Here is a 14404-nt window from a genome sequence, read left to right on the forward strand (position 1 = left end):
GACGGAGTAAGTGGACGGGGGGTGATTTTTTTTTTTCTACGCAAAATCGATTATTAGCAGTAGGTGAGACTATTTGAAGAGTCCGGCATCGAGTTCCTTACTGAATTCTTTAGAAGAAGATATTTTCGTCGCGGTTGATCGACGGTCAGGCAATTTGAACGAGTAATGACGTCACATCTCAGCTTTACGAGCCATCTATCGCACCGTTCTTGGTACACCAACCGTCCTTCCTTCTGCCCTTTCCCTCTATCTGCCTCGTTCCTTCACTGCAGGGCTGTATAAAGGGTTCCCTGTGCAATAGACCTCCGAGTCCGAATTCTTTGGAGTCAAGTTTCTCCCGAGGAACGAACAGAATCGTAAAGCTTTTATTTTCGAAGACGCGGGTCCGCGAGTCGAGGGTGACTGCGCAGATAACGCGAGTCCACCGAGCCGTGGACCACGGACGCTGAATTTTATTTCCTTATATTTATATAAATTTTTATCAGCGAAAAATAGTGTCATAAAAACCTTTAACGAGCTCACGCTGCGTAACCCAGGAAAAATGTCGACTGACTATCGCATAGAGTGGTGCTGGATGTAAAGGCGTACGTCGAAAATCATGTTTATCAATGGCAAAAATCTAAAGTGTTCGTATATTCTAAGCTCGTATCGCGGGACACGTTCCGTTCGATTGGTTCGGGGATAAGAGCCGGGGACACAGAGAGCGGGCGTAAGTTTAGATCCAGGTCCAAACTCTAATCGAGGGTTCCCTGGACCGTGTAATCGAAGAAACGGCCGAGTCCAGGACCGTCACGTCGCCAATGCCAACACAGCAGCAGTACCACCATCACCGCTAACACGAGCCTGCGAGCGTAGTGAGTATAAGTAAAAAAAAAAAAAAAAAAAAAAAAAAAAAACAACTCGTACACGTCGACTGTTAATTGACGAAACAGCCGGTGCGAAGCAACGAAAACAGAAAGTGGCTAATGACAAACCGGTGCGAGAGGAATTGCATGGTAATCTAATCACTTGTTAGATTATAATATCGAGAGCACGGGATACCTATGCTTATTCCTTCCAACCTCGTATGGAAGTCTTCTTGTAAGACGTTCAACAAATCGTTTCGCTGGCTCCGTACGCGGTAGGTGCAGAATTATACTGCCACAATTTGGGTATTCGTGTAATTTCGTATACGTTCCAATTGCGTTGAGATAGTGAATTTGTAGGCGAACCGTGTCTAATAGCGTCGAACTATATATTTACGGCAATAACGATATCGTCCAAGTATTAGGAAATCGATTCAACATTGGTCACTGGTGGAGGCTTTGTTTTTCACTCGAGGAAGTACAACCGTTGGTGCAGCGGACTTCGGAGCTAGAAATGGTTTATACGAATATGTCGTTAACAATACACCTCAGTGACAAGGATATACATATAACGTATAGATTTACTTCTGTCCGCGTCCGCGAAGTCACGGAAAAACTCTTCATTGTCGTTGTCGTATGTCCACTTATATTCCAGCTACTCAATTTTTCCTTTTACTTCACTCAGGGCTGTCGGTTATATGTAAGTATAGTATACCTATATCGTAACGCCTCGCGGTGATTCTTACCCAGATAAGCTTTTTATTTATTTTTTATCAAACGAATGGACGGCCGCGGTCCATGCTTCCTGTATGGTATATGTAACACACTGCAGCGTCGCCGTGACGATGAAACTACGCTTTGGGCGTAGATGCCAATCACAGATTACCTCGTTTAATTTGAAAACGCACAAGCGAGCGAAAGAAAATGAAAGAAATTGAAACGGTTTCCTCGGAAAGATTCGCCGTTATACACAACTACACGGATAATATCATATCACATTACTGCAAAGTGAGAATTATGCTGCTAAATTTCAATTTGATTGGTCCATTTGAAATCATTATCAATTGCCTCAACAGTTTTTCGAATATATGAAATCGCTGTGACTGTAGAAAATTTGTTGAGCTATCGAGAGGGAAGTGTTTCGTAGCTAGCTGCCTGACCGGCAAGAAACGCAGGGAAAGACGTGAAAGGGATGCCCGGCAGGGCGGCTACTCGCCGGGAGCATCATCGATAGGTGGATGAAATAAACCTACATCCCCGCGTCCTCCGAGAGTAGGTACGCGCGTGGATACCTAATATAGCTTTTCCCCTTGTACCGCGTATTCGCTAGGGGTTTGGCGACTTGAATTCCTAACCGGGAAAGGGGGCACGGAGCGGGCGCAGTGTGGGGTCGAGACCCGAGCCTGATGGATGGCGCCGGCCGAGACGAGCGAGCATCCAGCGAACCGCCGCGAACATGGCGAGCAAACGTCAGCCTCTCTCCTTTCATCTCCTCTCCTACCCTGTACAGATAGACCCAGTCATGCCTGACTGCGTGCGGCACATATTCATACCAATGTATACCTGCTGTGCGGGCGCACCGAGGCTTATTCGTAGATGCACATAAGCGACCCTTTATTTTTCCGTAACGCTCGACTCGAGGAAGGGTCAGGGTCATTTTCGATCGGTCGTCTAAAAACGGCCAAGTATTTATAGATCGGTATCAGTTGAGTTTAATTTTCCGACGCTGCATGAAAAAGTTGCCGACGTTGTGCTGCGCCCTCGGCTAATGTCGTTCGATTCTATCTCCAGCCTGCAATCGGATAGCACGAATTGTATAATAAAGGTATAAATACAACGGAATGATATGAAAACGAGCAATCACAGCTGTTCTTATAACAGCGAAGGGAAATCGGTACAATTGAACACCGAAATAATTACTTACTGCGGAGCGTATAGAATACTCGACGTGGCTGGGCATAGCGAACGAAAAACATATCCCAGGTCGACTTATCTTGAAATCCATTTGCTGTACACATATCGTTTGCAATTATAGGTGGTATACCTTGCCTCCTGGCTGACGGAATATCAGAGATACAATATCAATCGCCCTTGTCACTGATCAAGGTTTCGTTCCCGGTCACGTAGCAACGTCTGATTATACAGACTCGTCCGGCCAATCTCTATTGTGTTCTCTTTGTACGTTCGTTTTATTAATTTTATTTTTTATCGCGACAACGAAAAGAAGGACGCAATCGAAAAAGTTCGCACGAGGGTATCTTGCGAACCGCGCACTGCAGCAACGCCGTCGATAATCCACGTACTTGGTTAGCCTTACATTTCCGGGACTCGATGCCGCAGCATCGGGGATTGCCTTTGATGTAGGTAGGTACGTGATTGAATAATGGCCCTTCTATCCCAGTATCCGATCGTGAGAGAATTCGCATCTTATTTCCTAGATAATTGCGACAACTGACCCCTCCTGCTCGCCGCTAGTCCTCCTCCCTCCTTTACATCTTTGCAGGAACCGTGGCGGATCTGGTACTACGCGACTAAATCTTTTATTCCCTATACTGCTGCATACGCGACACGCGTACACGGCATAACGAATGCGTGAACGTATAACAATATAGTGTACGCGGCGCGCGGGTACAAGGTATACGGTGGATTGCACGAGCGAGAGAATAAATTGTTGCCAATAAGGGAAGGAATAACGGAGAGGAATGGAGACGAGAAAGCTTGTCTACATTTGTGCGAGGATGTAGGAAAAAAGGGACCGAGCGAGACCCGAGAGAGGACGTATGTATAAAGTAAACGTAATATAAATGTTAAAATCAATCCGCTCTCCAGACGGAGCTGCTCGCGGATGTATATGGGGGAAAACGTAAGACGCGAACCCACCACTCGACGATTCACGAACGCACACACGGATACCTATAAAATTCTTACCGAACGAGCAATAAGAAGGAGAAAAAAATAAAAATAAAATTGGATAAAAAGTAAGCACGGAACAAAATAAAAGGCAGAGCCGGAGATTACTTATAGTTTTTCCGAGCCGAGGCTCTTCTTCTTTATATGCCAAGTTTTAGTCGGCCAGGCAGTACAGGCCCGGTCGAGCCGCACGTGTTTTGCAAACGCTGCCTTCATCGCTGCTGGGTCAACCGTATATATAAGCTTCTTATCCATCTCCCTCTCTCTCTCCCTCTCCCTCTCCCTCTCCCTCTCCTTACTCCCTCTCTTTTATTCTTTCTTCTCTCGGCTTGCCTCGCCTCGACCCCTCGCTTTCTCGCCGCATTCGGCCGATTCGCTCGCTCGCTCGTTCTCAGTCTCGTCTCACGTTCCAGTTACACAACAGCCGTCTGTCCGGATTCGTTCGCGGAATCGCAACACGTGCTGGTCGGCCTTATAGTCCACACGTGTATCCCGTCGACGCAGGCACCCCCTGTCCGTGTCCGGTTCAGACTGAACCAAAGAAACGATCGCGCCGATTGATGCCTGACCGCATGACGATAGTTGGACAAACACATTTTGGATAGTTGACAGGTACGGCGAATGAATAAAGGAAAAAATCAAATGAGTCGCGGGGCTGCGGATGACGGATTTTAGGAGACATATGCAGGCATCCAGCGGCTTCGCGTTTGCAAATATTTCAATTTGCTCACTCACTTCCTTCTCGTGGGGCAATAGTGGGCGTCTCATCCCAACAACTACTCGTACACTGTCGTACGTATATTCGATTTTCATTATTTCTCGAAGGAAGGGCAAGAGTCACGCCGGTAAACGAGGTGGTCCTCTTCTACCATCCTTCAATTTTCTCCTTACTCCCTGTTCCTCGCGTCCACCGTCATTCGATAGAGATAAATTGTTCGATACCTGCACACTCATGTTTAGTTACAGCAATAAGACCTGCGTTTTGTTTGGTTGAATCTGATTTTTTTCTTACAACTGCAGGAGAAAGATGTATTTCCTAATGGAAATATTGGTAAATAAGTTTGGAACATATGTACCTAGTCTACGTACCTATTCCCTTTGTGAGGTATTATTGTAACGAACATCTTGGAATATTTGAAAGCTAAATCTTATTAAACGGGAAGATGATTTCGCTGGTTTTATAGTTTGCCATATCTTTTCTGCGCGTGATAAATATTGAAATAAAGACAGAGACGGACAGAGGAAGGGAGAGAGAGAGAGAGAGAGAAAGAAAGAGAAGACGAGTCGTCGTTCCCGTAGCCTCGAAAAGGCTTAAAGCGCTCCGGTAATTATACGTTCCAGTAGCTTTCGAAAGAGAATTCATTTATGCAGGAACGCAAGCGGCTCGGCACAAAAATAAGAGATGAAGATTAAAACGAAACACCTGGTGCTCTCTGGCTGGGGAAGTGAAGATGGCGAAAATAAAAGACGACAGGCAGGCAAAGAGGGTTCTTCGTTATTATTAGTATCATTGTCATTATCGTTATTATCGTGACTGAACGGTGATATTCGAACAGAATTGTATGAATAAACCTGCGTGACACGGGATGGGAAAATTCGTATATCTTCCATCCTCCGATGGAGCTGCATGGCTGCGCGAACAGTGAGGTGCGTATCACGGTGGGTCAGGTCGTCCGCGCAGTTCCATGACGATTTCCGTGGTGTAAGCCTCGCACAAGGCGAACCGTTCCTCAAAGACGTAGGCAACCGCCTTCTCTGGACCCGCGGGACCTTCGGGAATCCATTAACTATTTGGTCGACAGCCTAGGGGGGAAATCGTGGCTGAATCGCAGGGAAGGAGACACGGGGAAAGGTCGTGGCCTGCTTAGAAAGACCGGCTGGCACTTCCACTCCTCGCTCGCTTAATATACGATCTTATCCAAACACGGAATCTGTACCTAGAATCGTACGTTGGGAAAAAACGTCGAAAGTCGAATTCCGATCGCTCCGTCAGCTCTGAAATTTACTATGGAAAACGCGAAACTGTGACGGTCATGGTCTCGTCGTGCACATACCTACGATTAAACATCTACGTGCGAAAGTATAATCGTACACGCAAATCTCATCTCGGCCACGTAAAATATTTACATCCTTTTTGCGTATGAAAATAATCTTCTCGCTGCATGTATGCGCGTAGACTGCAGAGCACACGGGAATCACATGATATGGGTGTGCGCTCACGTATTCATTCGCAATGTACGTATACGTACGTGCCCGCGTGACTCTTTTGTATACGGTGAAATCCCGTACCTACCGCTTCACTTAGAATAAATGGCGTTAGCTCTCAGCCTCCCGCTGGCGTGCCTAATATACGACAAAGCCTAAAACGGAGTAACAATAAGCATCTCAAGGCGTCTATTCCACCGTCTCGATTGTTCGCTTCAACCTCTGATGCGGCTGCACTCCCCGTAGCAGAAAGAGGCAGGCGCACTAACCTTGTCTTACTTTAGGAATTTATCATTCCCGACGTTCGGTAGAAGGCCGGATGAGATATAGCGCGGCTTCGGTGTTTTATTTCGGCCGGTCAACCGTTACTACTTAACACTAGTCCGAGGTAAACTCCGCGCACGTTGCGTTGACGAAATCGACGTGTCAATCGGTCATCACCGCGGCTGCTACTTTTCTCACGGCTATTTCACAACCCCAGAGGCGGCGGGTCAATCCGGGGTGAACCCGCCGACGTGGCTCAAGTCCTCCACTCGAGGTCTCCACCTCGGAGAGCTTGGAACAACAACCGACCGAACGAACGTACGTATGTGTATAATTGAGTGAAACTCGACGCACAAGCCGCTATGAAAATAAGGCACAAGAGCACCGGGGTACACGGAATCGAAATTCATTTCTTCTCTCTTCTTTTTCCCATGTTAAACGTTATTGTTATCGTTAGTGTTACAATAAACGGATCGCGGGGTTCGAGGCTACATCCTCGGAACTCCGAGATATTCCGTTTCACAATCAGCTTTACAGCGAATTAAGATTGCCTCCGCGTGTCAAGGGGCGACGAATCGATACCGCGGAACGATCCTCTGCCATTGAAATTTCTAATAAGACAGTGGAGAGGTCCCAGGTGTTTTTACAGGTCTCGCGAAATATTCATGGTTCGCCAATTCATTGCACGCGCCTTTCATTTTCAAGAGTCCGCCGTCGCATGTACGGGAAGATGAAAAATATCAAATATCCGCATCGCGCCAGGAGAAAATTAATCGGAATAACGCGGAAAGACAAGGGGCAAGCCAGCAGTGTGTACGTCGAACAATATTAGCAACGTATACCGTATATAATAGTGAGATATTGTTTCGATTGATGCCGGATGGAAGAAACGATAATGCAGCAACAAGAGTGTGAGAATCAAGATTGGGCAAGTTGAAATTCCGTATCCTAGATCAGGAACTTCCATCTCCGCCACCAGCTCGACCACGAATGTGTAGGTAACGCTGCTCGCTCGTGTGCCTACGTGATTAGTGATTGGTGGACGGATGTGTGCGAGGACCGTTCTTCTCTGCGGATAACGCCTGATTACATTAGCCAGCCACTCGGTAGATGAATGCTCTTGTAATTGCACGCCCGGTAGGATCATTGGCGATGATTTATATAATGACCACGTGAAACCCGTCATTAGAGTCCCTTCTACGGTCCCAGTGTGTGGCGTCGACGTAGGCATACGCCGCGTGCGTGTGTCTCGTGCAGCGTGTGGAGGCACACACGCGCTCAATGAACGTCCGGGCCCGCCTTACTAGCCGTTGCCTCTCCTTCCACGTAGAGGAAACCCGAGCGCTGCAGCATCTCGCCGTCTCCCTTCGTCCCTGCTTTCCTCGTAGGCACGGCACCCGCGATGCGTGGCCGATAAAGAGGGAGAAAACGAGAGAATTATCGATTCATCACACTCGTGTCCTGCAGTATATGCGGGAAGGTGTGCGATCCACGTATGCGCTCGATACGAACAATGCGCGTAGGTGCACGCAATTTCTGATTATGATTCCTGAAAGATCGATGAAGGGATTCTTCCACCTTGGACTTCTTTGCTTTAAACACCGGTGAGATTCCGTGCAACGGAGCATCCTGCGATGCAGACATCACGTATCCGTCGCCAAGTAGCTTGAATCCGTTTTACGGGTCTAATCAGCGCTGTCAAAAACCCTGCGGACATTCTTGATTCTCTTGTACAGGTGCAAGAATTATATGGGCTAGGCAACGCACCGCAGATAATCGTCGGCAATCTGCGTAGTCGGATACGAGGTGCCTCCTGCAAAGGGCTCGCGAAGTAGTTACGGCATTAGGTTTATCGTATCATCGGCGGGGGGGGGGGTCAAGCTTATCTTTTGGTATCCTATTAAAATACGGTTGAGCTTCTTCGGCTTGTTTAGGCTTGACCGCGTTTCGAACTTCTATAATATATATCTCGCGAGTCTCTCGACTCTGTGTAACTGCACAGCACGGGGGGACAAGAGGGATTATTTTTCTAGCTACTTTATGGAGCGATAAAACACACGCTTTTTATACGTGTCGTAAAACCTTCCCTCCTTGCCTTACCCGTCCTCTTCCTCCTCCTTCTCCTCCTCTGCATCTCTTTCTCGGAGGCGAGAGAGGAACGGGATGCAACGCCGCGGATCGCTTATATGCGTGCCAAATTGCTACGCGGAGGCTACCGCACTCCTCCGCGTTGACTTGTCATTTACGCTTCGTTCGCAGTTCTTAGTATCACCTCTTCCCCGAGTCTTGCCGCTCACCTGCAGCAGAATGCTCTTCTTCTTTATTATTCGACGCGGTTTTTTTTCTCAATTCTCATTCACCCCAACTACGACGACAAGCAAGATGATATAATAAGCAAAGATCGAAGTTCGCGGAAAATTGGTCCATTCATCAGTGTATATGAGTATGGATGGTAGACTCGTTCGACGAGGGGGCGTGGATTTCTTCTCGAGAAGTCGTAGAGTCGACTATTTGCTGCGGTAGTGCGGAATAGGTACGTCTGGCGTATCGCTCCAAAAACGTTCGCTAACGAGCTCCTGTGATGACGAAGAGAGCGTTGCTCAGAATGACGTCGGAGCTGCGCACGTCTCTTTAGAACTTTGGGCCAGCCCGCGTGTCCTCCTCCCCCCCCATCCCCCGGCCTGACATGCATGACGATGTGGGTATGTATGCTCGAGGTTTCGTTCGCGAGGTCCCTCTTTACACTAGCTGGACGCGCCGCGCCGCGCCGCGGAGACGAGATTAAGGCGGTATTGTGTTAGCGAGGACAATGGGGTGTTTGTGCCACATTCCCTCGCCCGCGGTATCTCGTCAACGGGGACCGAATAAGCTTTGCAGGGGGCGTGGTGAGGGGGCCGCGGCACCGTGTGCAGCATCTTTGTTCGTCGCGGGTTGAAGAGCCTTTGGGAGAACTCGTTGATTATCGCGCGGAGACCGCAAGCTCTCCGTTATATTCTCAACCGGACTTGAATGTGTGCGTTTCTCTCTGTCTCTCGGTGTGTGCGTGCGTGCTTAAGAGCCTCTGCAGCAGCTACTGCGCGAGTTGGTAAAAACGTGCACCGAGTGCAAATCCTTACTACGCTGCGACGCAATGAGTTCTCTTCCCTCCCTCTCGCCGTCTCTCACAATCAGAGAAGTTTCGTCTTTCGTCGTCGTTCTCAGCTTGAAAATCCGCGTCTGTCAAATTAAGGACGGCGCCGTATTATTTCATCCTTTACATTCCCCCCGGGTGAAGGGACTACATATATATTTTCCTTTGCTCCGAGACGACCCGGATGCCGACGCCTGCCGCCGCCGCCGCTGCCGCTGCCGTGCCGAGGTCATCCCGAGGAATCAGATAACCGATGACCCCAGGAAATCTAGAAATCACTACTCCGTTACAGTACACGTTCTTCTATGCATGTACGGAGTTGACAGATCGATCGAATTGTAATATAGTTGGGAGCAGAGCTCTGACTTTGTCACCCGGAGATCCGGTCACTTTTGAATTTTATTCAGGAAGTACGAGCGGTTGGACGACTCGATCGGGGTCGCGGTCATGGCGCCGCGTGGGTTAGATTCACACATGTACAATCTATACACCTCTTTGTATCTCCTTGCTGCTATAGACACTGAATATCTAGCCAAGGTGGCAAGCACCAAAGTACTTAGGTACACGTGAGCTGGACTCTGACCAATTCAAGGTAACCCGTGTCGTCTGCTACGCAGGTTAAACAGATGGTAGCAGAAGACACCGCATCGGTAGCCTTGAACCGGTCAGAATTCACTTTCCTTGTAGGTATAGCTACGTCTGTGAGGCACGTTCTTGCGTCATACGTATCTAAGACCACCGGGCTCCTCAAATATACACGGAGGAGTTCGAAGCAGCGTCTCCGATCAGATTCAAACTTCAGTCGACGTACCTAGACGCGGGAATTTCAATTTGCTCCGATAAATGAAATTAGTAAATTTACGAGCGAACGGAATTATTCCAACAGACTGAAAGATGACGGCGTTACTGCGGCTTCCCACTACTTCGCAGGGATGGCAAAGTGCGGACGGTTCTTGGTGACCTGTTATATTATTAACGGCGACATTGTCAAATTTCATTCCAATCCGCCTGTGGAGAAGGAGAAGAAGAAAAAGAAGACGAAGGTACAGAAAGAGGAACTAGAGAGAAACAGAGCAATCGCGTTTGAAAAATCAAGAGGCGCGAATTCTCCCAGCAGAGCGCGTTCCTACGCTCTCCGTTCGGTTCGAACTCCTTCTGCCGTTCACTGCCGGCGTATCATCGATTCTCGATATTAGGCAAGTTACAGTCATACGTCCCATCAGCGAGAATGAGAGAGACCATCCACTTTTCTGAGCCAAGCTATTGGAGCACGACGCCTCGTTAAGACGTCGCGTCGCCTGACTCTGGGCTCACAGTTCCCCGACAATACGTATCCTATATATCACAAATAATACGTATACCCATACATGTAACGGACGGTGAAGTTATTACAATCGTACTCCGCTCGTATCTAGGAGCATTTCGGCTCTTCGGCTCTTCGAAGAAGCGGAGAATCCTATACGCCGCGGATGTGTATGCGCGCCTACCGGAGCGAATAGGGTCTGCGGATCATTAGGTACACGAACGAGCACGTACAGCCATTCAAATACGTTTTCAAACACGCGAGCTAACCGAGTCGTCGTGTCCCCGAAGCTTTTTTTTCTTCCCCGAGATACCCCGTCCCCTCGTCCTCGTTTCTCGGACCCCATCTCCTGCTCCCGTTGTTCCTCGTCGCCGTTGCAGCGTCACTATACGCAATGTGTTATAGGTATACACGCATTGTTGCGACTGGATGATTGTCACGCGTCACCGCCTCGGCTAATGGCACTCCTCCCCAGTGTCACAAACGCGACCGGCAACGCTTTGCCCAAATTATGCACGCTCCTTGACGATGGAGAGATGTGATAAGACTCGTGCCGATTTATTATACCCCTCGGCCTGCGGTGCAATTCTTGTTCCACCGCTTTTAGCTTTTCCACTCCTCCGTCTTCTAGCTTCCGCTTCATTCTTTGCAGGTAATTCACTCGTTAACGCTCATTGTCTGTCGAGAAGTGATATGGAATTATAGCGGTACATGCAGAGGGTATCACTATACGCACAGCCTTATCGGCACGTGATTCGAACGGTCATGCGGACGCGATCACCTTCTGACGTAACTCGTTCGTTCGATAAATGGATACCGCGACGACAATAAACTGCCGAGATCCCATTATTCGATACCGAAAGCACGGCGTAAGGCGAACGTTGTAAGCCCGGCTTTTCTCAATCCCCGCAAATTCCCCTTGCATTCAACGATGAAAAACGTTCAATAATTGCGGGTCGGTGACATAGTCATATAATACGTACCTAATATATTATTATGTGTACAGGTGTTTTCGCTCGGTGAATTCAACAGCTTTTCATTGGCAAATTTCAATACCCATTCGCCACTATCATCATCATTATCATTATTATTTTCATCGCCATTGTCACTCTCATTGTTATTGTATCGGGACCAGTGTATCCATCAGACCGCTTTCGCAGAGCCGCGTTATTCGCGTGGCAATCGTATCGCAGCTGCATAAAGTTTCGATTCGCCGCGTGTCGAGGCGATGTACGCGAGACCGACTGACGTGCCTACGCAGGATATCCACACGGTTCTCGGAGGCGTCTGTGTAAACACCGCGAAAGCTCCGAACGTTGACCGATGAGTGGAGCTTAATCTTCCACTTGGTGCGCGGAAAATATAAGACATCCGACACGGGTGCCACGCCGTCGAGCATATTACGCACTCCCGAGACGAGCGCGTCTGCGTAGGAAGATCACCGCAGTCTTGGAAAACAAGCGGTTCACGACCTAAATCCCGATGATTGATTCCCTCCGGGTCGCCGAAAGAATTCTTAACAAGCCCATGCGACAGAGCAGGTAAAACCCGGCAACACGAGCGAAGTGTAACCAGGCTGCAGAGCCCGGCGTCCCTGACGTAGGTACCATACCCGCAACATACACGCGAAGCCAAACTGAAACGGAGCTTTGACGAGCTTCCGAACCTTTTGTGCCGTGATCCCGGCGACGGAGCTTTCGCCTTTGTGCGAAACGGGGCTAAGTCTACAGAAATAATGGCAGGGCTGAGCGCGGAATGGCGGACCTGAATGCATCTCCTCCTCCATCTAGACGCCCACCCGCAACCTACCTGCAGAGCAACGGGTACATCCACGTGTGCCTTGCACGGCAAGGGGGACATCGGTATCCGGGTTACAACACCACCGTCCCTGCGCGAGAAGGCGATACCGAATTTAGATTCGATCCGACGACGGTTGCGGCGAGTCGCCGGTGACCGAGAATCAAAACCAGGCGAAGTTCAGAGGGAAGACGTAAATTTTAACAGCGATAATGATGTATCCTTGGAACGTTGATCGAGTATATTTATACCTATACGTGTACGCAGAGGTCGCCTGTCGGCGCGGAACACCCCGGCCACGTGCAGGTGTATATAATTATTAATTAGCAACGCTGATTGAATCGAGTATTCCATAGGCGGTGAATCGATATCAAAGGCCTATAATATTCAGCACGAACAGGTAGACTTTTTAAAGCTTTGAAATTATAATTAGCGACCTTTGGAACGCTGATTATTATAGGACTGGCGTCGAGGAGGCCCGATCTTCTCCGCTACAGCATTCAAGCGGCGGAGGCAATTAAGAGATATTGAAAGAAGCCCTGTAGAATATTTCCGCGAGGGTGCGGATTTGTACTTGCGTCGAGAAACGTAGGTATGTTACTCCGGCGGTATACGAAACTGTACAAGTTCCGATTCATCGTGCGCGGTAACGGAGCGTGTCGTCTGGATAATATTATTCAAGGGTGTGGAAGTTTCCTCCGGCGTTTCCGCGTCTCGACAAATTTCAGGAGAAGAATATCGCGGTGGAATACGTGACCCTAGACCGGAGGCGGGTACAGCGCCGCAGCGGCGTTAGAGCCGATTATTCTGGCAAGGTACGCTAGATAAAGGTCATTATGCCCTGCTGGCATCGTAATGGCAGTTCCAGGTAATTTGAGCCCTATGGGCCCCGTGATCCGCGATAGCGCGGCCTAAATGCCACCCGCCGGCTGCCCCCCTTGCGGGCCGCGACGCCCAGCGTCGTTACCGTGGGTACGTGCCTCCCGGCCCTCGGCGTCTCTTCCCTCCCTCCTTCTCTCCCTCGCCACTCGATATCTATCTCGTCCGTACGTTATAATATATTTTCGATCACTAGGCGCGCCGCTCCCGTCATCAAAAGTGTCTGATTTTAATTTCGGCCAGGTCCGAAACTCGAGAAATTGCTTTAGATGAACCGAAGGTCCGATTATACCTACACATGACAACAATTTGCAAATAGAGTACCTAGGTATATTGTAAAGTGAAAGTGTAGATACTTCGCCGCCCCTCAATGTATACGGTGCTCTAAAGTCTCCGATTCCCAAACGGTTTAGAGCGGGTCGTCGATGGGTTTACCTGGAACAAAAAAAAAAAAAAAAAACAAAGCCGGGGAATTAGAGATAATTAGGACGGTGTAGAACAGCGAAGATCGTAGGGATTAGATTTTACGATAATTACGCCCCGGCGTAGGGTACATAGGTATACCGTAATCACGGGGGCCGCCTTTGGTATGGCAAGCGCGGCTCCTTTCGCTGTACACATAAAACGTTTGCATTCCATTAGCCGTGCATTCAATTACGTGAGCTAGTTCAGTCGTTTGATAGAAAAAGCTTCGACGGCTTTGCTGAGACTTCTGTTATACAGACGCGAAGACTACTGGAATCGATGGATTTCCGCTTGCAAGATAGGATTCAGAGAGCCATTTTTATAACACGTGGTACGTACGTTTCCGCCAAGAATTTTGTCCGAAAAATAGCGAAATAGCCATTGACCTTTGGTTTCAGAGTTTTCCGAGACCGGAACGGTTCTTGTTCGAGAACGCTAAATGCAGCGACGTTGGTTGATGCGCGAGCGGCGATTAACGTTATTTTCTTGTTCCCTTGTTATTCTATTTTCTTTTTCCTTTTCTTTCTTTCTTATTTTTAATCAAAATTCAAGCCAGCCCACGATCCGATGGCCGTATAATGTTACGGCGTTTTGCCGGTCGCTCGC

General features: G+C 48.6%; 1 protein-coding gene across 1 annotated transcript in view; it reads right to left on the reverse strand.

The window, feature by feature from the left end:
• The window catches only part of LOC124186573 (alpha-protein kinase 1-like), a 111041-nt gene that overhangs the window by 34957 nt on the left and 61680 nt on the right, over positions 1-14404 (reverse strand). The window lies entirely within an intron of this gene.

This window comes from Neodiprion fabricii, chromosome 7 (assembly GCF_021155785.1).
Source record: "Neodiprion fabricii isolate iyNeoFabr1 chromosome 7, iyNeoFabr1.1, whole genome shotgun sequence".
NCBI lineage: Eukaryota > Metazoa > Arthropoda > Insecta > Hymenoptera > Diprionidae > Neodiprion > Neodiprion fabricii.